This window comes from Pseudophryne corroboree, unplaced genomic scaffold, assembly GCF_028390025.1.
Source record: "Pseudophryne corroboree isolate aPseCor3 unplaced genomic scaffold, aPseCor3.hap2 scaffold_611, whole genome shotgun sequence".
Lineage (NCBI taxonomy): Eukaryota > Metazoa > Chordata > Amphibia > Anura > Myobatrachidae > Pseudophryne > Pseudophryne corroboree.
Window position 1 is genome coordinate 193,343 of NW_026970207.1, and position 21,437 is coordinate 214,779.

Below are 21,437 nucleotides of genomic sequence, written 5' to 3' on the forward strand. Positions count from 1 at the left end.
TTAACTCCACAGATTTAAGTGGTTCAAACCAATGTGACTTTTGGAACCCAAACTACATTGAGATCCCAAATTGCCACTGGAGGCACAAAAGGAGGCTGTATATGCAGTACCCCTTTTACAAACGTCTAAACTTCAGGGACTGAAGCTAGTTCTTTTTTGGAAGAAAATTGACAGGGCCGAAATCTGAACCTTAATGGACCCCAATTTCAGGCCCATAAACACTCCTGTTTGCAGGAAATGTAGGAATCGACCCAGTTGAATTTCCTCCGTCGGGCCTTACTGGCCTCGCACTACGCAACATATTTTCGCCAATTGCGGTGATAATGTTTTTTGCGGTTACATCCTTCCTGGCTATTGATCAGGATAGGGATGACTTCATCCGGAATGCCTTTTTTCCTTCAGGATCCGGTGTTCAACCGCCATGCCGTCAAACGCAGCCGCGGTAAGTCTTGGAACAGACAGGGTCCTTGCTGGAGCAGGTCCCTTCTTAGAGGTAGAGGCCACGGATCCTCCGTGAGCATCTCTTGAAGTTCCGGTTACCAAGTCCTTCTTGGCCAATCCGGAGCCACGAATATAGTGCTTTCTCCTCTCCATCTTATCAATCTCAGTACCTTGGGTATGAGAGGCAGAGGAGGGAACACATATACTGACTGGTACACCCACGGTGTTACCAGAGCGTCTACAACTATTGCCTGAGGGTCTCTTGACCTGGCGCAATACCTGTCGAGTTTTTTAATCATGTGGACGACTTCTGGGTGAAGTCCCCACTCTCCCGGGTGGAGGTCGTGCTGAGGAAGTCTGCTTCCCAGTTGTCCACTCCCGGAATGAATACTATTGACAGTGCTATCACATGATTTTCCGCCCAGCGAAGAATCCTTGCAGCTTCTGCCATTGCCCTCCTGCTTCTTGTGCCACCCTGTCTGTTTACGTGGGTGACTGCCATGATGTTGTCCGACTGGATCAACACCGGCTGACCTTGAAGCAGAGGTCTTGCTAAGCTTAGAGCATTGTAAATGGCCCTTAGCTTCAGGATATTTATGTGAAGTGATGTATCCCGGCTTGACCCTAAGCCCTGGATATTCCTTCCCTGTGTGACTGCTCCCCAGCCTCGCAGGCTGGCATCCGTGGTCACCAGGACCCAGTCCTGAATGCCGAATCTGCAGCCCTCTAGAAGATGAGCACTCTGCAACCACCACAGGATGGATACCCTTGTCCTTGGTGACAGGGTTATCCGCTGATGCATCTGAAAATGCGACCCGGACCATTTGTCCAGTAGGTTCCACTGGAAAGTTCTTGCGTGGAATCTAACGAATGGGATTGCTTCGTATGAAGCCATCATTTTTTCCCAGAACCCTTGTGCATTGATGCACTGAGACTTGGTTCGGTTTTAGGAGGTTCCTGATTAGCTCGGATAACTCCCTGGCTTTCTCTTCCGGGAGAAACACCTTTTTTCTGGACTGTGTCCAGGATCATCCCTAGGAAACAGAAGACAAGTCGTCGGAACCAGCAGCGATTTTGGAATATTGAGAATCCAATCGTGCTGCCGCAACACTACCTGAGATAGTGCTACACCGACCTCCAACTGTTCCCTGGATCTTACCCTTATCAGGGAATCGTCCAAGTAAGGGATAACTAAAATTCCCTTCCTTCGAAGGGATATCATTTCGTCCATTACCTTGGTAAAGACCCGGGGTGCCGTGGACCATCCCTACGGCAGCGTCTGAACTGATAGTGACAGTTCTGTACCATAACCTGAGGTACCCTTGGTGAGAAGGGTAAATTTTGACATGAAGGTAAGCATCCTTGATGTCCCGAGACATCATGTAGTCCCCTTCTTCCAGGTTCGCAATCACTACTCTGAGTGACTCAATCTTGAATTTGAACCTCTGTATGTAAGTGTTCAAAGATTTTAGATTTTAGATTTAGAATCGGTCTCACCGAGCCGTCTGGCTTCGGTACCACAATAGTGTGGAATAATACCCCGTTCCCTGTTGCAGGAGGGGTACCTTGATTATCACCTGCTGGGAATACAGCTTGTGAATGGCTTCCAAAACTGCCTCCCTGTCAGAGGGAGACGTCGGTAAAGCCAACTTTTGGAAACGGCGAGGGGGAGACGTCTCGAATTCCAATATGTACCCCTGAGATATTACCTGAAGGATCCAGGGGTCTACTTGCGAGTGAGCCCACTGCGCACTGAAATTCATTGAGAACGGGCCCCCACCGTGCCTGAGCTTGTATAGCCCTAGCGTCATACTGAGGGCTTGGCAGAGGCGGGAAAGGGTTTCTGTTCCTGGGAACTGGCTGATCTCTGCAGCCTTTTTCCTCTCCGTCTGTCACGAGCAGAAAAGAGGAACCTTTTGTCCGCTTGCCAACAAAGGACTGCGCCTGATAATACGGCGTCTTATTTTGAGAGGCGACCTGGGGTACAAACGTGGATTTCCCAGCTGTTGCCGTGGCCACCAGGTCTAAAGGACGACCCCAAATGTCCCCTTTCAAAGGCAATACTTCCAAATGCCGTTTGGAATCCGCATCACCTGACCATTTTACTGGTAGAATTGGACAACGCACTTATACTTGATGCCAGTCGGCAATTATTCCGCTGTGCATCATGCATATATAGAAATGCATCTTTTAAATGCTCTATAGGCAATAATATACTATCCTTATCTAGGATATCAATATTTCCAGTCAGGGAATCCGACCATGCCAACCCAGCACTGCACCTCCAGGCTGAGGCGATAGCTGGTCGCAGTATAACACCAGTATGTGTGTAAATACATTTTTGGATACCCTCCTGCTTTCTATCAGCAGGATCCTTAAGGGCGGCCATCTCATGAGAGGGTAGAGCCCTTGTTCTTACAAGCGTGTGAGCGCCTTATCCCCCCTAGGGGGTGTTTCCCAACGCACCCTAACCTCTGGCGGGAAAGGGTATGCAGCCAATACTTTTTAAGAAATTATCAAGTGTTATCGGGGGGAAACCCACGCATCATCACACACCTCATTTTATTTTTCAGATTTAGGAAAACTACAGGTAGTTTTTCCCCCACCGAACATAATACCCCTTTTTGGTGGTACTCGTATTATCAGAAATGTATAAAAACATTTTCCATTGTATCAATCATGTAACGTGTGGCCCTACTGGAAATCACGGTTGTCTCTTCACCGTCGACACAGGAGTCAGTATCCGTGTCGGCGTCTGTATCTGCCATCTGAGGTAACGGCCGCTTTAGAGCCCCTGACGGCCTATGAGACGTCTGGACAGGCACAAGCTGAGTAGCCGGCTGTCTCATGTCAACCACTGTTTTTATATAGAGCTGACACTGTCACGTAATTTTCAACAGTACATCCACTCAGGTGTCGACCCCCTAGGGGGTGACATCACTGTTACAGACACTCTGCTCCGTCTCCACATCATTTTTCTCCTCATATATGTCGACACAAACGTACCGACACACAGCACACACACAGGGAATGCTCTGATAGAGGACAGGACCCCACTAGCCCTTTGGGGAGACAGAGGGAGAGTATGCCAGCACACACCAGAGCGCTATATATATACAGGGATAACCTTATATAAGTGTTTTTCCCCTTATAGCTGCTGTATGTTTTAATACTGCGCCTAATTAGTGCCCCCCTCTCTTTTTTAACCCTTTCTGTAGTGTAGTGACTGCAGGGGAGAGCCAGGGGAGCTTCCCTCCAACTGAGCTGTGAGGGAAAATGGCGCCAGTGTGCTGAGGAGATAGGCTCCGCCCCCTTTCCGGCGGCCTTATCTCCCGGTTTTTTGTATATTTTGGCAGGGGTTAAATGCATCCATATAGCCCAGGAGCTATATGTGATGTATTTTTTGCCATGTAAGGTATTTCTGTCGTGTTTTATTGCGTCTCAGGGCGCCCCCCCCAGCGCCCTGCACCCTCAGTGACCGGAGTATGAAGTGTGCTGAGAGCAATGGCGCACAGCTGCAGTGCTGTGCGCTACCTTATTGAAGACAGGAACGTCTTCTGCCGCCGATTTTTCCGGACCTCTTCGCTCTTCTGGCTCTGTAAGGGGGCCGGCGGCGCGGCTCCGGGACCCATCCAGGCTGGACCTGTGATCGTCCCTCTGGAGCTAATGTCCAGTAGCCAAGAAGCCCAATCCACTCTGCACGCAGGTGAGTTCCCTTCTTCTCCCCTTAGTCCCTCGATGCAGTGAGCCTGTTGCCAGCAGGTCTCACTGAAAATAACAAACCTAAACTAAAACTTTCACTAAGAAGCTCAGGAGAGCCCCTAGTGTGCACCCTTCTCGTCGGGCACAGAAATCTAACTGAGGCTTGGAGGAGGGTCATAGGGGGAGGAGCCAGTGCACACCAGCTAGTCCTAAAGCTTTCTTTAGATGTGCCCAGTCTCCTGCGGAGCCGCTATTCCCCATGGTCCTTACGGAGTCCCCAGCATCCACTTAGGACGTTAGAGAAAATAAGGATAAAGTGGACTACAGAAACTGATGCTCTAAACAAAGGAGAGAGAGAGAGAGAGAAAAGCACAAGGGAAAGTGGGCAATCGGAACACCATAGAGAGAGGAGAGATAGAAATGCCTGAAAAAGTAAAGGGGGTTGGGTATGGCATCCGGCGCTCGGGATTCCAGCAGTCACATGATACCTAATCCTAATCCTAACCCTCTGGGGGGGGGTGGCGGATAGGGCTAACCCTCAGGGGGTGGCAGCTAGGACTAACCCACCTCCTAGTGCCTTCCCTAACACCCCCTCCCCCGGTCCTAACCCTCCCTCCAATACTCGCCTACGGGATGTTGGCTGTCTGTGTGCCGGCACCAGTCTCCCAAGTGGTGTCAGGATTCCAACATCGGTCAAATGACCGCCGGTATACCGTCTGCCGGGATGGTAAATGTATCCTGAGGACAGGTAGTGAGTGTGGAGGGATAGGTGGTTCAGTAAAATGTAACAGCTCAAACTGCGATCATTCACTGATAAATTGATTTATAGCTCTCCCTTTTTAACCATTGCAGTCATAAAAGCAATGTTTTTTAAACTTTTAAATAAAGCTTGTTAGCATCTCCAGCACACTGTATATGCTGGGAGATGTAGTTCTCAATATGAAAACATTTAATTACTGTATGAACTCTAATTCCCCAACTGAAACCTCTCACAAACACACACTCCTAAATCTAGTACACACACACACACACACACACATTTCCCCAGTACTGACAACTCTCATCACTTCCACACACTGACAACTCCCTCCTGCTCCTCTCCCCACTGACACTGACAGCTCCCTCACAGTCACACACATCCTCCACCCCCCCACACACACACTGATAGCACACATGCACAAATCCCCCCCTCCTCGACACTAACTGTCACGGACTGCTTGGGCAGCAGGCTCTGACTTGAAGTGCTGAAATTCAACAGCTCTCTCGAACTTGCAAGGCATGGCTGTGCAGCTGTCTCCAGCCATCTCCTTGCCCACTGTGTAATTTGTGGCGTTCTCTGATGTTCCCCGCTCAGCCTCTACAACCGGCACATAATGTACAGCAGTGGTGACTCCTGAGTATGGGCCTGGAGAACTCCGCCTACCGGGGGGTAGGGATTAATAATTTCAAAGGGGCAGAGCTAGGAGTGAAGCAGTGGACAGCAGTTGAGGGGCGTTTCAAACTGTAACAGGGTTGGGACAATTTCAGTATCCTTCCCTCACCGTCTAATTGGTCAGTCCCACGCTGATTGCCATAGCGCCCTTTTGAGACAGCAGAACTCTATCCCTTAGCCACGGTTGGCACAGCTGGATGGTGCCCCTGGCAAGTGCCATCCTGGCCAAGGGGTAGATACGCCCCTGAGGGTCAGGGTCAGCAACAGAAATCTCGGGGCCCAGTACACTGATATCTCTGGGGCCCCCTCAACCCCCCCTTAACTTGGCAGAGGGATCTTTAAAAAAAAATGGAGCCTTTGACTCGGACCGTCAGTGAGGCCGGCAGGTGGTTTTCATACTGGGCTATCCAGCTCTTCGGTGGCGGTGGCAGGGACATTCAGAAAAGGGCCAGCACAGCAACATGCATAATAATGGCAATACAGTATGGACCACAGGGACTGGACAAAGTGATGGGGTAAAAGGAGGGGGGAGGGTTTAGTTGGCCTGTTAATTGTTTTCCTGCTTAAATTGAGCAGTTGGTGGATACACTTTAAAAAGCAATATTGGCACTGTGGCCCCATTATTTCTGTTCTTAATACTTGGAGCCCTGAACAAGTGTCCCCTTTGTCCCCCCTGTCACCGGGCCTGTTCAGGCGTTACCTATGGAGAAGCTGCGACATGACATCCTAGGACACGATACTGCACCATGCATCACCATTATATTTCAGTGTGCCTTGTCAATATTTAAATCTTGTTCTGTGTGACGTGAGTTGTAAATGGTTGAAAATCTCTGTGCTACAGTATCGTCACCATGTAGTTATAACAACACCGCAAAACCACCAAAAGACGTGTTTTGGTAGAGGGACTGCTGGAGGGGCCCATTGGGGCCCCCAGTTTGCTACCCCACCCCAGTATACCTGTGCTGTAGCCAGTGGAAGGGGCACTATCTTCCCGGTGATCTCTTCGGGAAGATGGTGCCGCACATAGAAAGCAAAGACTCTGGCTGCACTCTCCTGCCCTCGCTCTAAGCAAGGTGATCGGGCCACAAAAGGACCCCTGTCGGACCCCGGCCTGTGGGCCACAAAATGATGCATTGGGGGCGGCATGCGGCCAATGGGTTTGACACCCCTGCCCTAGAGTATTTTATAATATATGGTAAAAATTAATAGATGTATAAAGATTAAATAAGCAACAAATTGGTGAAATAGATAAGTTTTGATAGGAGCGCTGGGTTCTATATATATATATATATTGACATTTGGTTATATATATGTATAGACTTTATAAATTCTTGACAGAGATGTGCCTGAGCAGCAGCCCTCCCCAGCCCTATCTCAAATCATACTTATTTTGCATAGGAGATACCATGGTCATGAAGATTGTTCTCCCAGGGTGAGGTTCATTCATTGCATTCTGGGTATGCTGATCCCTGTGATTTCCCCAAATGTGGGAAACTGGACTGCATTATTTGTGGTAGTGAGGTACTGTGTTTGTGCTTTCCTCTGGTCAGCTCTGGTAAAAGTCAGATTTCTTTATCTCAGATCTTCCTCTAGCCTTGTTCTTCTTTCGAGAGTTCCCTTGTGCTGCCTCAGTTGGATCTCCTTCACTTGACAGGGGGGTGCCCGAGCAGCGACCCTCCCCAGCTCTAGCCCAACTCCTACTTACCTGCCAGGTGAGATACTATGATCATGAAGGTGCTTCTCCCAGGGCAAGGCTCACCCATTGCACTCTGGGTGTGCTGCTCCTGCGGTTTCCCCAAATGTTGGACACTTGACTGCATAATTTGTGTTTCCCCTGGTCGGCTCTCGTATAATATAGATCTCTTTGTCTCAGGTCTCTCTCCAGCCTAGTTTGCTGTCTGTTTCCACTTCTCTTTTCTTGAGCCACTCCCTTCTATGCCCTTGCTCACTATCCTGACTTCTCCAGTCTGCTTACTTTGTGCCTTCCAACGCACAATACAAACTACAGGTAGTGCTGCAGGGCCCACGCCCTTTTACTTGCCTTACAGAGCAGCTCTGGAGCTGTTACAGTGCCCAGCTGCTGCAAGAAATCAGCTTGAATGCTTCAGGGGCTGGGGCATAGCCAACATGAGCCCCACACCGAAGGAGGGTGGAGGTGTTTAATGTGAACTAGGGGTCATCCAAGCGCCGCAAAAGGCCGCCATGCCCTGCACGCCCCTTTTCTCTTTTCATATGCAGACGAGGGTTGACGCCAACTTTGACCCACTGCTTGGATGACATCACCATATGCAAATCCATCTGCTGCAGGCCTTCCCCCAGGAATGCTTGCACTAGTTGTTGCATTTGGTTTGTTGTTTGGGGGTGCTTCAGTATTAGGCAGCCTTCTGCCCTCCCATGTTCATCTGAAAATATGTGTTCTCCCTGCAGTTGTTGTCCCCAGATGAGAGTTTCCTTATGCTGCCTCAGTCGTTAACCGTGGCTGGATCTTATTGGCACTCGCGGTCGGGATATTCCTCCCTGCCGTGGGGTAGAGACCTCCTTTTGCTCGGTCTCAAATTGCTTTTTCCCCTTCACCGCTGTCTTTACATCAGACGTCCGCCGTGATGTAGCTCGTTCATGAATGGGCTTATATCTCAGCAATCAGAGTGTCTGGTAGTCACCTTCCTTACGCGTTTCTCCGCTGTTATCCAAGAGCGGTTTCGTCAGAGGATACATCAGCAGCCTAGCAGGCTCTTTTTAAAATGCACCGGACCAATAGCATTACTAATTAGTTGATTGGATATATACATGTACTAATTGGATGCATACATGTAATGACTCACATATGGAACAACTTTCTAATTGCAATTGCACATATAAAGGCATTTCATAATATAAAAATAAGCAACATGGTGATTAAAAATAATAATAAAATAAGCAACAAGGTGGTTTAAAAAATAACAGAAAATATATAATCTATATACAGATTAACCTCTAATCTTTCAATCAATACCTCATCTCTATAATCACATACACATAATTCAGAGACCCAGCACTAAGGATCCCCATTTACTTATATAAAACCTTTTAGGGTAACATAAATCCAACACACTACTAAAGCAGCTCTTGTGGCGCAGGGGAAACATCACCTGCACTCTATGCAGCGAGTCCCATGTTCGAATCCAACCCGCTCAGCTTAACATCCATATTATTTATTTACTTTTAATGGGATCATTCTATCAATTCATTTTTACCTTTAATTTTTGTTAATATTATTTCTATATTTCATTATTTTAACCCCTGGAATAATTACATTGCTGCTTAAACAACAAAAAGAATTGAAGAAAGAATAATTATTAAACAGACAATTTAAGGATTCGAAGATTTAAAGATTTAAAGATGTAAAAATTTAAAACAGGGAGGGGGGGGGGGAGGGAGGGGGGCCTTTTGGGAGAAGGAGGGAAAAAAAATAAAAAAATAAAAAATATATATATATATAGAACCAAGAGAAAGTGTAAAAAGAGGATGGAGGAAGAAATCTGATGTTCATCATTACTAGTGGATTTTACTAAAGAACTTTAAAGGAACACACACAACAGGATTATACAGTTTCATACTAAGAGGAATGCTGTTCCCAAAATAGCTACTTCTAATAATTTTGTTTATTTATTAAACATACAATAAATGGATATTCAATAAATAATATATTAGGTAAATCAATAGATAAAATCTTCAGAGACTGCCAATGTTGTTCAGTTCGATGCTCTCAATCAGACCATCAGGTGTAGGGGTACCCAAAGAAAAAATCCAAAATGCCTCCCTTGTCAAGTAAAGGAGATTCAACTGAGGCAGCACAAGGGAACTCTCATCTGGGGACAACAACTGCAGGGAGAACACATATTTTCAGATGAACATGGGAGGGCAGAAGGCTGCCTAATACTGAAGCACCCCCAAACAACAAACCAAATGCAACAACTAGTACAAGCATTCCTTGGGGAAGGTCTGCAGAAGATGGAATTGCATACGGTGATGTCATCCAAGCAGTGGGCCAAAGTTGGCTGGAACCCTTATCTGCATATGAAAAGAGAAAAGGGGTATGCAGGGCATGGCGGCCTTTTGCTGCGCTTGGATGACCCCTAGTTCGCATTAAACACCCCCACCCTCCTTCGGTGTGGGGCTCATGTTGGCCATGCCCCAGCCCCTGAAGCATTCAAGCTGATTTCTTGCAGCAGCTGGGCACTGTAACAGCTCCAGAGCTGCTCTGTAAGGCAACTAAAAGGGTGTGGGCCCTGCAGCACTACCTGTAGTTCGCATTGTGCGTTGGAAGGCACAAAGTAAGCAGACGGGAGAAGTCAGGGTAGTGCGCAAGGGCATAGAAGGGAGCGGCTCAAGAAAAGAGAAGTGGAAACAGTCAGCAAACTAGGCAGGAGAGAGACCTGAGACAAAGAGATCTGAATTATATGAGAGCCGACCAGGGGAAACACAAATTATGCAGTCAAGTTTCCCACATTTGGGGAATTCAAAGGGGCAGCACACCCAGAGTGCAATGGGTGAGCCTTGCCCTGGGAGAAGCACCTACATGATCATAGTATCTCACCTGGCAGGTAAGTAGGAGTTGGGCTAGAGCTGGGGAGGGTCGCTGCTCGGGCACCCCCCTGTCAAGTGAAGGAGATCCAACTGAGGCAGCACAAGGGAACTCTCGAAAGAAGAACAAGGCTAGAGGAAGATCTGAGACAAAGAAATCTGACTTTTACCAGAGCTGACCAGAGGAAAGCACAAACACAGTCCCCCACTACCACAAATAATGCAGTCGAGTTTCCCACATTTGGGGAAATCACAGGGGTCAGCATACCCAGAATGCAATGAATGAACCTCACCCTGGGAGAACAATCTTCATGACCATGGTATCTCCTATGCAAAATAAGTATGATTTGGGATAGGGCTGGGGAGGGCCGCTGCTCAGGCATATCTCTGTCAAGTAAAGGAGATTCAACTGAGGCAGCACAAGGGAACTCTCATCTGGGGACAACAACTGCAGGGAGAATACATATTTTCAAATGAACATGGGAGGGCAGAAGGCTGCCTAATACTGAAGCACCCCCAAACAACAAACCAAATGCAACAACTAGTACAAGCATTCCTGGGGGAAGGTCTGCAGAAGACGGATTTGCATACAGTGATGTCATCCAAGCAGTGGGCCAAAGTTGGCTGGAACCCTCATCTGCATATGAAAAGAGAAAAGGGGTATGCAGGGCATGGCGGCCTTTTGCGGCGCTTGGATGACCCTTAGTTCGCATTAAACACCCCCACCCTCCTTCGGTGTGGGGCTCATGTTGGCAATGCCCCAGCATTCAAGCTGATTTCTTGCAGCAGCTTGGCACTGTAACAGCTCCAGAGCTGCTCTGTAAGGCAAGTAACAGGTTGTGGGCCATGCAGCACTACCTGTAGTTTGCATTGTGCATTGGAAGGCACAAAGTAAGCAGACAGGAGAAGTCAGGATAGTGCACAAGGGTATAGAAGGGAGGGGCTCAAAAAAAAAGAAGTGGAAACAGACAGCAAACTAGGCTGGAGAGAGACCTTAGACAAAGAGATCTGAATTATATGAAAGCCGACCAGTGGAAACACAAATTATGCAGTCAAGTTTCCCACATTTGGGGAAATCACAGGGGCAGCACACCCAGAGTGCAATGGGTGAGCCTTGCCCTGGGAGAAGCACCTTCATGATCATAGTATCTCACCTGGCAGGTAAGTAGGAGTTGGGCTAGAGCTGGGGAGGGTCGCTGCTCGGGCACCCCCCTGTCAAGTGAAGGAGATCCAACTGAGGCAGCACAAGGGAACTCTCGAAAGAAGAACAAGGCTAGAGGAAGATCTGAGACAAAGAAATCTGACTTTTACCAGAGCTGACCAGAGGAAAGCACAAACACAGTCCCCCACTACCACAAATAATGCAGTCGAGTTTCCCACATTTGGGGAAATCACAGGGGTCAGCATACCCAGAATGCAATGAATGAACCTCACCCTGGGAGAACAATTTTCATGACCATGGTATCTCCTATGCAAAATAAGTATGATTTGGGATAGGGCTGGGGAGGGCCGCTGCTCAGGCACATCTCTGTCAAGTAAAGGAGATTCAACTGAGGCAACACAAGGGAACTCTCATCTGGGGACAACAACTGCAGGGAGAACACATATTTTCAAATGAACATGGGAGGGCAGAAGGCTGCCTAATACTGAAGCACCCCCAAACAACAAACCAAATGCAACAACTAGTACAAGCATTCCTGGGGGAAGGTCTGCAGAAGACGGATTTGCATACAGTGATGTCATCCAAGCAGTGGGCCAAAGTTGGCTGGAACCCTCATCTGCATATGAAAAGAGAAAAGGGGTATGCAGGGCATGGCGGCCTTTTGCGGCGCTTGGATGACCCTTAGTTCGCATTAAACACCCCCACCCTCCTTCGGTGTGGGGCTCATGTTGGCAATGCCCCAGCCCCTGAAGCATTCAAGCTGATTTCTTGCAGCATCTGGGCACTGTAACAGCTCCATAGCTGCTCTGTAAGGCAAGTTAAAGGGTGTGGGTCCTGCAGCACTACCTGTAGTTCGCATTGTGCATTGGAAGGCACAAAGTAAGCAGACGGGAGAAGTCAGGATAGTGCGCAAGGGCATAGAAGGGAGCGGCTCAAGAAAAGAGAAGTGGAAACAGACAGCAAACTAGGCTGGAGAGAGACCTGAGACAAAGAGATCTGAATTATACGAGAGCCGACCAGGGGAAACACAAATTATGCAGTCAAGTGTCACACATTTGGGGAAATCGCAGGAGCAGCACACCCAGAGTGCAATGGGTGAGCCTTGCCCTGGGAGAAGCACCTTCATGATCATAGTATCTCACCTGGCAGGTAAGTAGGAGTTGGGCTATAGCTGGGGAGGGTCGCTGCTCAAGCACCCCTCTGTCAAGTGAAGGAGATCCAACTGAGGCAGCACAAGGGAACTCTCAAAAGAAGAATAAGGCTAGAGGAAGAAATGAGACAAAGAAATCTGACTTTTACCAGAGCTGACCAGAGGAAAGCACAAACACAGTCCCCCACTACTACAAATAATGCAGTCAAGTTTCCCACATTTGGGGAAATCACAGGGGTCAGCATACCCAGAATGCAATGAATGACCCTCACCCTGGGGGAACAATCTTCTTGACCATGGTATCTCCTATGCAAAATAAGTATGATTTGAGATAGGGCTAGGGAGGTCCGCTGCTCAGGCACATCTCTGTCAAGTAAAGGAGATTCAACTGAGGCAGCACAAGGGAACTCTCATCTGGGGACAACAACTGCAGGGAGAACACATATTTTCAGATGAACATGGGAGGGCAGAAGGCTGCCTAATACTGAAGCACCCCCAAACAACAAACCAAATGCAACAACTAGTGCAAGCATTCCTGGGGGAAGGCCTGCAGCAGATTGATTTGCATATGGTAATGCCATCCAAGCAGTGGGTCAAAGTTGGCTTCAACCCTCGTCTGCATATGAAAAGAGAAAAGGTGCGTGCAGGGCATGGCGGCCTTTTGCGGCGCTTGGATGACCCCTAGTTCGCATTAAACACCTCCACCCTCCTTCGGTGTGGGGCTCATGTTGGCTATGCCCCAGCCCCTGAAGCATTCAAGCTGATTTCTTGCAGCAGCTGGGCACTGTAACATCCCCAGAGCTGCTCTGTAAGGCAAGTAAAAGGGTGTGGGCCCTGCAGCACTACCTGTAGTTTGCATTGTGCATTGGAAAGCACAAAGTAAGCAGACGGGAGAAGTCAGGATAGTGCGCAAGGGCATAGAAGGGAGCGGCTCAAGAAAAGAGAAGTGGAAACAGACAGCAAACTAGGCTGGAGAGAGACCTGAGACAAAGAGATCTGAATTATACGAGAGCCGACCAGGGGAAACACAAATTATGCAGTCAAGTTTCCCACATTTGGGGAAATCGCAGGAGCAGCACACCCAGAGTGCAATGGGTGAGCCTTGCACTGGGAGTAGCAACTTCCTGATCATAGTATCTCACCTGGCAGGTAAGTAGGAGTTGGGCTAGAGCTGGGGAGGGTCGCTGCTCGGGCACCCCCCAGTCAAGTGAAGGAGATCCAACTGAGGCAGCACAAGGGAACTCTCGAAAGAAGAACAAGGCTAGAGGAAGATCTGAGACAAAGAAATCTGACTTTTACCAGAGCTGACCAGAGGAAAGCACAAACACAGTCCCCCACTATCACAAATAATGCAGTCGAGTTTCCCACATTTGGGGAAATCACAGGGGTCAGCATACCCAGAATGCAATGAATGAACCTCACCCTGGGAGAACAATCTTCATGACCATGGTATCTCCTATGCAAAATAAGTATGATTTGGGATAGGGCTGGGGAGGGCCGCTGCTCAGGCATATATCTGTCAAGTAAAGAAGATTCAACTGAGGCAGCACAAGGGAACTCTCATCTGGGGACAACAACTGCAGGGAGAACACATATTTTCAAATGAACATGGGAGGGCAGAAGGCTGCCTAATACTGAAGCACCCCCAAACAACAAACCAAATGCAACAACTAGTACAAGCATTCCTGGGGGAAGGTCTGCAGAAGACGGATTTGCATACAGTGATGTCATCCAAGCAGTGGGCCAAAGTTGGCTGGAACCCTCATCTGCATATGAAAAGAGAAAAGGGGTATGCAGGGCATGGCGGCCTTTTGCTGCGCTTGGATGACCCTTAGTTCGCATTAAACACCCCCACCCTCCTTCGGTGTGGGGCTCATGTTGGCAATGCCCCAGCCCCTGAAGCATTCCAGCTGATTTCTTGCAGCAGCTGGGCACTGTAACAGCTCCAGAGCTGCTCTGTAAGGCAACTAAAAGGGTGTGGGCCCTGCAGCACTACCTGTAGTTCGCATTGTGCGTTGGAAGGCACAAAGTAAGCAGACGGGAGAAGTCAGGATAGTGCGCAAGGGCATAGAAGGGAGCGGCTCAAGAAAAGAGAAGTGGAAACAGACAGCAAACTAGGCTGGAGAGAGACCTGAGACAAAGAGATCTGAATTATACGAGAGCCGACCAGAGGAAACACAAATTATGCAGTCAAGTGTCCCACATTTGGGGAAATCGCAGGAGCAGCACACCCAGAGTGCAATGGGTGAGCCTTGCCCTGGGAGAAGCACCTTCCTGATCATAGTATCTCACCTGGCAGGTAAGTAGGAGTTGGGCTAGAGCTGGGGAGGGTCGCTGCTCGGGCACCCCCCTGTCAAGTGAAGGAGATCCAACTGAGGCAGCACAAGGGAACTCTCGAAAGAAGAACAAGGCTAGAGGAAGATCTGAGACAAAGAAATCTGACTTTTACCAGAGCTGACCAGAGGAAAGCACAAACACAGTCCCCCACTACCACAAATAATGCAGTCGAGTTTCCCACATTTGGGGAAATCACAGGGGTCAGCATACCCAGAATGCAATGAATGAACCTCACCCTGGGAGAACAATCTTCATGACCATGGTAACTCCTATGCAAAATAAGTATGATTTGGGATAGGGCTGGGGAGGGCCGCTGCTCAGGCATATCTCTGTCAAGTAAAGGAGATTCAACTGAGGCAGCACAAGGGAACTCTCATCTGGGGACAACAACTGCAGGGAGAACACATATTTTCAAATGAACATGGGAGGGCAGAAGGCTGCCTAATACTGAAGCACCCCCAAACAACAAACCAAATGCAACAACTAGTACAAGCATTCCTGGGGGAAGGTCTGCAGAAGACGGATTTGCATACAGTGATGTCATCCAAGCAGTGGGCCAAAGTTGGCTGGAACCCTCATCTGCATATGAAAAGAGAAAAGGGGTATGCAGGGCATGGCGGCCTTTTGTGGCGCTTGGATGACCCTTAGTTCGCATTAAACACCCCCACCCTCCTTCGGTGTGGGGCTCATGTTGGCAATGCCCCAGCCCCTGAAGCATTCAAGCTGATTTCTTGCAGCAGCTGGGCACTGTAACAGCTCCAGAGCTGCTCTGTAAGGCAAGTAAAAGGGTGTGGGTCCTGCAGCACTACCTGTAGTTCGCATTGTGCATTGGAAGGCACAAAGTAAGCAGACGGGAGAAGTCAGGATAGTGCGCAAGGGCATAGAAGGGAGCGGCTCAAGAAAAGAGAAGTGGAAACAGACAGCAAACTAGGCTGGAGAGAGACCTGAGACAAAGAGATCTGAATTATACGAGAGCCGACCAGGGGAAACACAAATTATGCAGTCAAGTGTCCCACATTTGGGGAAATCGCAGGAGCAGCACACCCAGAGTGCAATGGGTGAGCCTTGCCCTGGGAGAAGCAGCTTCATGATCATAGTATCTAACCTGGCAGGTAAGTAGGAGTTGGGCTATAGCTGGGGAGGGTCGCTGCTCAAGCACCCTTCTGTCAAGTGAAGGAGATCCAACTGAGGCAGCACAAGGGAACTCTCAAAAGAAGAATAAGGCTAGAGGAAGAAATGAGACAAAAAAATCTGACTTTTACCAGAGCTGACCAGAGGAAAGCACAAACACAGTCCCCCACTACTACAAATAATGCAGCCAAGTTTCCCACATTTGGGGAAATCACAGGGGTCAGCATACCCAGAATGCAATGAATGACCCTCACCCTGGGAGAACAATCTTCTTGACCATGGTATCTCCTATGCAAAATAAGTATGATTTGAGATAGGGCTGGGGAGGGCCGCTGCTCAGGCACATCTCTGTCAAGTAAAGGAGATTCAACTGAGGCAGCACAAGGGAACTCTCATCTGGGGACAACAACTGCAGGGAGAACACATATTTTCAGATGAACATGGGAGGGCAGAAGGCTGCCTAATACTGAAGCACCCCCAAACAACAAACCAAATGCAACAACTAGTGCAAGCATTCCTGGGGGAAGGCCTACAGCAGATGGATTTGCATATGGTGATGTCATCCAAGCAGTGGGCCAAAGTTGGCTGGAACCCTCATCTGCATATGAAAAGAGAAAAGGGGTATGCAGGGCATGGCGGCCTTTTGCAGCGCTTGGATGACCCTTAGTTCGCATTAAACACCCCCACCCTCCTTCGGTGTGGGGCTCATGTTGGCAATGCCCCAGCCCCTGAAGCATTCAAGCTGATTTCTCTGCAGCAGCTGGGCACTGTAACAGCTCCAGAGCTGCTCTGTGAGGCAGTTAAAAGGGTGAGGGCCCTGCAGCACTACCTGAAGTTTGCATTGTGTGTTGGAAGGCATAGAAGGGAGCGGCTCAAGAAAAGAGAAGTGGAAACAGACAGCAAACTAGGCTGGAGAGAGACCTGAGACAAAGAGATCTGAATTATACGAGAGCCGACCAGGGGAAACACAAATTATGCAGTCAAGTTTCCAACATTTGGGGAAATCACAGGGGCAGCACACCCAGAGTGCAATGGGTGAGCCTTGCCCTGGGAGAAGCACCTACATGATCATAGTATCTCACCTGGCAGGTAAGTAGGAGTTGGGCTAGAGCTGGGGAGGGTCGCTGCTCGGGTACCCCCCTGCGCATTGTGGCGCATACGCATGTGCAGTGCAAACCAAATTGCCCGCTGGGTGAAAATAAATTGAAACGATCTGGTCTGAATAAGCCTCAATCTCTATTCACGGGAGACAGAGGGGCTGGGGCATGGCCAGCAGCTCACAGAGCACCTATAATGACAAAAATGGGAGACATGGCTCATGATCGCGATATACCTGCGAAGGTACGCCCTCTACTGATTGACAGGCAGAGGCATTCGCATTTTCTACAACCACCAATATATTCTGCTGCACTATATCTATATTTGCAAAGCTAATTCTGCTGGGTAATTACAATTGACTACAACCACCAATATATTCTGCTGCACTATATCTATATATGAAAAGCTAATTCTGCTGAGTAATTACAATTGACTACAACCACCAATATATTCTGCTGCACTGTATCTATATATGCAAAGCTAATTCTGCTGGGTAATGCAAATTGAAACATTATTGCATAGTATGTGATTTTTAAGTACTTTTTTAAAGTTTTGAATGATATAGACCCAGTTTAATCTTTGTGGAATGCCTGGTTGTTGTTTTTAAGGTAATTTATTGCCTGGCATTTGAGGGGGTGGGGTGTGGTTACAGATTTCAATTATTGGTTTCACTTGTAATAGTCTTCTACTTAAGTCCAATGGTGTAGGCTGTGCAAAGCCGTTTGGCTGTGCATTTATTGATCCAAGCGTGCATTTTTATCAAAGCGTGATAAAATTGACACATAACAGCAGCGTTCAATCAGCGTTAATTTATCTTCAGCTGATATTGATTGTGAATTGACGTTTCTTCTCTTCTTGTCACCTACAGGTAATTACAATTGACTACAACCACCAATATATTCTGCTGCACTATATCTATATATGCAAAGCTAATTCTGCTGGGTAATGCAAATTGAAACATTATTGCATAGTATGTGATTTTTAAGTACTTTTTTAAAGTTTTGAATGATATAGACCCAGTTTAATCTTTGTGGAATGCCTGGTTGTTGTTTTTAAGGTAATTTATTGCCTGGCATTTGAGGGGGTGGGGTGTGGTTACAGATTTCAATTATTGGTTTCACTTGTAATAGTCTTCTACTTAAGTCCAATGGTGTAGGCTGTGCAAAGCCATTTGGCTGTGCATTTATTGATCTAAGCGTGCATTTTTATCAAAGCGTGATAAAATTGACACATAACAGCAGTGTTCAGTCAGCGTTCAATCGAAGTGAAAAAGAAGGAAAACAGAAGCACACCAATCTAACAAAACAAAGAAAACTGAAGAACTAATAACAAATGTGAGTCACTTACTCCTCAGATCACTCACCTCCTGATTGTTGCATCTGATTACATAGCACAGAACTACCTTACTTGGACATTTCATAAACCATCCATTTCACCTACAAATGCCTGTATCTGTATTATTGTAATTTTGTTTTTTAAGCACAGCTGCACCAATGCAATTTTACCTGCAAACACTTAAAACATCTAACATAATTACCATTGCTTCTTAAACCTCTCACAATCCTTTCATTTCTTACACTCCAAATACATTTCTGCACCCACTTTATCTACGCTTTTGACTCATTTCATACCTTGAAAATCTAATTCACATCTCTCCCACAAACTCATACCCCCTATCCTGTGCCCTCTGGAATGCCAGATCTGTTTGTAACAAACTGGTCCCCACTCATGACCTTTTCATTTCCAACTCCCTACACCTACTAGCCATTACTGAAACTTGGATTATGCCCTCTGACACTACTTCTGCTGCTGCTCTCTCTGCTGGGGGCCTTACATTCACACACACACCCCGACCTGGGGGTCGCCATGGGGGTGGTGTTGGGGTCCTTTTACCTTCTAGTTACTCCTACCAACTCATACCACCAGAACCATCCCTTATATTCTCTACATTTGAGGTCCACGCCATATGCCTCTTCCAACCAGTCCATCTTAGAGTAGCTGTCATTTACCGCCCCCCTGGCACTGCTTCCAAATTCATCGACAACTTTGCTTACTGGCTTCCTCACTTCCTCTCTTCTGACATTCCCACCATTATCCTAGGCGATTTCAACATCCCTATTGACATCCCCACACAATCCCCTGCCTCTAAACTCCTTAACCTCACCTCTTCACTTGGTCTCTCCCAGTGGACCTCCTCACCCTCCCATGTGAATGGGAGCTCACTGGATCTGGTCTTCACTCACCGCTGTGATATTTCTGATTTTTCCAACTCCCCATTTCCCCTCTCTGACCACCACCTGCTCTCCTTCAACCTATCTCTCTCGACTTCCCCATCTCTACCTCCTAAGGCTACCATCACTAAGCGTAACATTGAAGCTATTGACACCACATTCCTTTCCTCCCTGTTTGACTCACTTCTCTCTCCTATTCTCTCTCTCTCATGCCCTGAACAAGCCACTTCCACATACAATGCTTCCCTTACTTCTGCTCTTGACTCTGTTGCTCCACCAACCACTATTCACCCTTGCAAATTAACACCTCAACCCTGGCACACCAAATGCACCAGATATCTGCAAAAATGCTCATGTACTGCTGAGCGACACTGGAGGAAATCACGCTCTAAGGCAGACTTCCTCCATTTCAAACTTATGCTCTCATCCTTCAGTGCTGCCCTTTCTCTTGCTAAACAGTCATACTTCAAGAACCTCATCTCCTCCCAGTCTTCCAACCCCCGGCGCCTCTTTGCCACTCTCAACTCACTCCTCTGCCCACCTCCACCTCGTCTCCCTTCCTCACTCTCTGCTCTTGACTTTGCCACTTACTTCACATCCAAAATTGACTCCATACGTCAGGACATCACATCACACCAGACTATCAGTAACCAGCCTTCTCCCATCCCTTACCAACCCTCCCCATCCCTCGCACCAACTCTGTCATCTTTCTCCCATGCATCTGGAGAGGAAGTCATGGCCCTCATTCATTCCTGTCCCCTCACCACCTCCCCACTTGACCCTATCCCCTCCCGCCTCCTTTGCCACCTCTCTTCTTCTGCTTGTTCCCATCTTTCCCACCTTCTCAATCTCTCCCTCTCATCAGGCACTGTCCCCTCTGCCTTCAAGCACGCTCTCATCTCTCCTATTCTTAAAAAACCTACCCTTGATCCAAACACTCTCTCCAACTACCGACCCATCTCTCTCCTCCCTTTTGCCTCCAAACTCCTTGAGCGTATTGTCTACAACCGCCTTACTTCCTTTCTTTCCTCACACTCACTGCTTGACCCATTCCAGTCTGGCTTCCGTCCTCTCCACTCCACTGAAACTGCCCTTACAAAAGTATGCAATGACCTCCATGCTGCTAAATCTAAGGGACACTACTCTCTACTTATTCTACTTGATCTCTCTGCTGCTTTTGACACTGTGGACCATCCTCTCCTACTGCAAATCCTTCACTCCATTGGTCTGCGTAACACTGCCCTCTCTTGGTTGTCGTCCTACCTTTCTGACCGTTCATTCTCTGTCTCCTCTCATGACTCCACCTCCCCCTCACTTCCACTAACTGTAGGGGTACCCCAAGGTTCTGTCCTTGGTCCTCTTCTCTTCTCTCTCTATACGTCCTCACTAGGTAAGCTCATTAGTTCTTTTGGTTTCCAATATCATCTCTATGCTGATGACACTCAAATCTATCTTTCCTCTCCAGACCTCTCCCCTACTCTCCTCACTCGTATCTTCAACTGTCTCTCTGCTATCTCTTCCTGGATGTCCCAGCGCTTTCTTAAACTTAACATGTCTAAGACCGAGCTGATCATCTTCCCTCCCTCCCGCATAATCTCACCTCCTACAATCTCATTATCTATTGATGGCACTACTATCTCCTCTACCCCCCAAGCGCGCTGTCTTGGAGTAATCCTTGACTCCTCCCTCTCCTTCAAACCACACATTCAGCACCTCTCACAAACCTGCCGTTTTCATCTAAAAAATATTTCCAGGATCAGACTTTTTCTGACCCAGGATGCTACTAAGACTCTTATCCACTCACTGGTCATCTCCAGACTGGACTGCTGTAATCTCTTCCTGACTGGCATTCCTGACAAATACCTCTCTCCACTCCAATCTATCCTCAATGCTGCTGCCCGGCTCATTTTCCTCACCAAACGCACTACGTCCACCTCTCCTCTCTTACTAGTCCTTCACTGGCTCCCCTTCCCTTTCAGAATCCATTTCAAGCTTCTCACACTTGCTTACAAAGCCCTCACCCACTCCTCTCCCATCTACATCTCTGATCTTATCTCGCTTTACACTCCCACCCGTCCTCTTCGCTCTGCTAATGCACACCGACTCTCCTGCCTACGGATTACTTCCTCCCACTCCTACCTCCAAGATTTTTCACGTGCTGCACCACTTCTCTGGAATTCCCTACCTCTC

At 48.0% G+C, this 21,437-nt stretch overlaps 13 non-coding genes and 2 pseudogenes across 13 annotated transcripts; 2 read left to right on the top strand and 13 right to left on the bottom strand.

The window, feature by feature from the left end:
* The first annotated feature begins 6,956 nt into the window (after positions 1-6,956).
* LOC135035782 (U1 spliceosomal RNA) lies at positions 6,957-7,120 on the top strand. The gene has a single exon (XR_010230744.1). It is a non-coding gene; the product is annotated as a U1 spliceosomal RNA (small nuclear RNA).
* A 152-nt stretch (positions 7,121-7,272) lies between these two features.
* On the top strand, positions 7,273-7,414 carry LOC135035737 (U1 spliceosomal RNA; annotated as a pseudogene).
* Positions 7,415-10,024: 2,610 nt separating this feature from the next.
* On the bottom strand, positions 10,025-10,166 carry LOC135035731 (U1 spliceosomal RNA; annotated as a pseudogene).
* Positions 10,167-10,318: 152 nt separating this feature from the next.
* Positions 10,319-10,482, bottom strand: LOC135035721 (U1 spliceosomal RNA). Its single transcript, XR_010230695.1, has one exon. It is a non-coding gene; the product is annotated as a U1 spliceosomal RNA (small nuclear RNA).
* A 662-nt stretch (positions 10,483-11,144) lies between these two features.
* LOC135035711 (U1 spliceosomal RNA) lies at positions 11,145-11,307 on the bottom strand. The gene has a single exon (XR_010230685.1). It is a non-coding gene; the product is annotated as a U1 spliceosomal RNA (small nuclear RNA).
* Positions 11,308-11,459: 152 nt separating this feature from the next.
* On the bottom strand, positions 11,460-11,623 carry LOC135035755 (U1 spliceosomal RNA). Its single transcript, XR_010230718.1, has one exon. It is a non-coding gene; the product is annotated as a U1 spliceosomal RNA (small nuclear RNA).
* A 671-nt stretch (positions 11,624-12,294) lies between these two features.
* LOC135035715 (U1 spliceosomal RNA) lies at positions 12,295-12,457 on the bottom strand. The gene has a single exon (XR_010230689.1). It is a non-coding gene; the product is annotated as a U1 spliceosomal RNA (small nuclear RNA).
* A 152-nt stretch (positions 12,458-12,609) lies between these two features.
* On the bottom strand, positions 12,610-12,773 carry LOC135035775 (U1 spliceosomal RNA). The gene has a single exon (XR_010230737.1). It is a non-coding gene; the product is annotated as a U1 spliceosomal RNA (small nuclear RNA).
* A 671-nt stretch (positions 12,774-13,444) lies between these two features.
* LOC135035725 (U1 spliceosomal RNA) lies at positions 13,445-13,607 on the bottom strand. Its single transcript, XR_010230699.1, has one exon. It is a non-coding gene; the product is annotated as a U1 spliceosomal RNA (small nuclear RNA).
* Positions 13,608-13,759: 152 nt separating this feature from the next.
* Positions 13,760-13,923, bottom strand: LOC135035749 (U1 spliceosomal RNA). The gene has a single exon (XR_010230712.1). It is a non-coding gene; the product is annotated as a U1 spliceosomal RNA (small nuclear RNA).
* Positions 13,924-14,594: 671 nt separating this feature from the next.
* LOC135035788 (U1 spliceosomal RNA) lies at positions 14,595-14,757 on the bottom strand. The gene has a single exon (XR_010230750.1). It is a non-coding gene; the product is annotated as a U1 spliceosomal RNA (small nuclear RNA).
* A 152-nt stretch (positions 14,758-14,909) lies between these two features.
* On the bottom strand, positions 14,910-15,073 carry LOC135035761 (U1 spliceosomal RNA). The gene has a single exon (XR_010230724.1). It is a non-coding gene; the product is annotated as a U1 spliceosomal RNA (small nuclear RNA).
* A 671-nt stretch (positions 15,074-15,744) lies between these two features.
* On the bottom strand, positions 15,745-15,907 carry LOC135035742 (U1 spliceosomal RNA). Its single transcript, XR_010230706.1, has one exon. It is a non-coding gene; the product is annotated as a U1 spliceosomal RNA (small nuclear RNA).
* A 152-nt stretch (positions 15,908-16,059) lies between these two features.
* On the bottom strand, positions 16,060-16,223 carry LOC135035768 (U1 spliceosomal RNA). The gene has a single exon (XR_010230731.1). It is a non-coding gene; the product is annotated as a U1 spliceosomal RNA (small nuclear RNA).
* A 629-nt stretch (positions 16,224-16,852) lies between these two features.
* LOC135035718 (U1 spliceosomal RNA) lies at positions 16,853-17,015 on the bottom strand. Its single transcript, XR_010230692.1, has one exon. It is a non-coding gene; the product is annotated as a U1 spliceosomal RNA (small nuclear RNA).
* Positions 17,016-21,437: the final 4,422 nt, after the last annotated feature.